Source organism: Mus caroli, chromosome 7 (genome assembly GCF_900094665.2).
Source record: "Mus caroli chromosome 7, CAROLI_EIJ_v1.1, whole genome shotgun sequence".
Taxonomy (NCBI): domain Eukaryota; kingdom Metazoa; phylum Chordata; class Mammalia; order Rodentia; family Muridae; genus Mus; species Mus caroli.
The window spans coordinates 60,939,780-60,941,211 of record NC_034576.1 but is presented as its reverse complement, the minus strand read 5'-3'; positions in this window follow the sequence as shown (position 1 = coordinate 60,941,211).

Genomic DNA, 1,432 nt, shown 5'->3' with positions numbered 1-1,432 from the left:
ATCTGCGGCCCCAAAAGGGTGCTGCCTCAGCGGCTCTGTGGCTCCTGCCTGTCCCAGAAGCTGTCTGCCTCTGTGGTCCTCACTCTAACCTGTACAGACTAAGTTCGGCGGAGTCCCGGAGCCAAGATGGCGCTCCCTGCAGGGCAGATCACTGTCCTCCGGCTGGGAGGGTGCCGGATGTCTCAAGCCCAAACTCTTATACCCATGTGTCATTTGACAAAAAAGTCAACAGCACACATTGAAAAAAAAAAAAAAAAGACAGTGCCTTTGACAAATGGTGAGAGATAGGAATCTAGTTTCATACTTATTTATATAGCTGTATAATTTGATCAGCAGCATTTCCTTCCAAAGCTCAGGGATCACTGGAGATAATGGAGCAGAAAGATAATAAGAGCCGGAGGTGTTGATTATCACAGAGAAACAGCTTCTTCCAGACACAGTAGGAAATTGCAGGTATGACCTTATAGAGACTATGAGGTCATGCATAAGACAAACTCCTGCTCAAGCCAACAAAAACTTGGCATGGAGAAGGGGAGGCAGACAGGAAATTCCACCCCTTGCTAAGTAGCTATTGGCAATTGATAGCTTCTAGGAGAAATGATGCCAGTTTTCTTTAAGGTAGTTTGAACATGTTCCAGTGGGGGTCACACATCCAAGAATGCCTGGATCTCACACAAAGAGTTAAATTTAATCTGGAAGAACCTTTAGAAAGCTCAACATATGAAACCTACCTATGTATGTTACATGTAAACTGTAGTATATTGACTTAAGATACTGACTCATACTCTTCTAAAAACTAAAAACAAACCTGAATTTGCCTCTTCTCCCCCTTCATTCCTCCTTTTCTTTCTGTAGCTTCAACTGGTTTCAACCTTGCCAGCTTCTTGCTTTAGTTTCTCTGATGCTGGGTTTATCAGTATGTAACAACTAAGCCTGGCCTAAATGGTTTTTCTGGTAAATTCTATCATACATTTAAAGAGGAATGACATGGATTTTCTATAGTGTTTTCTGAAAAATCAAAAACAAAAGAAGGAGCTTCTGATCATTTTCCAACGACAGCAGCACTGAGTTACCCATAATGACAGCTGCACTGAGTTAGTTACCCACAGTATGGAAACATGTTACAAGGATGGAGCACCATTTGCAGCATTTTTCCTGAACACAGGTACAAAACCTTCAACAATATACTAATTTATTGAGTGCACAATGCGTAAAGATAGTAGAGATATATTGTAGATATTTTGGAACCTATTCAAGCATCTAAGAGAATATCAGCATTGTAGTGGCTATTCTTGGTTGTCAACTTGACTATATTTGGAATGAACTACAATCCAGAATTGGAAGGCTCACCAGTGACCCTTATCTGGAGGCTTGGAGATCCTTATCTGGATCTTGGTATGGAGATCTTGAGACATAGTGGCTATGGATTCCA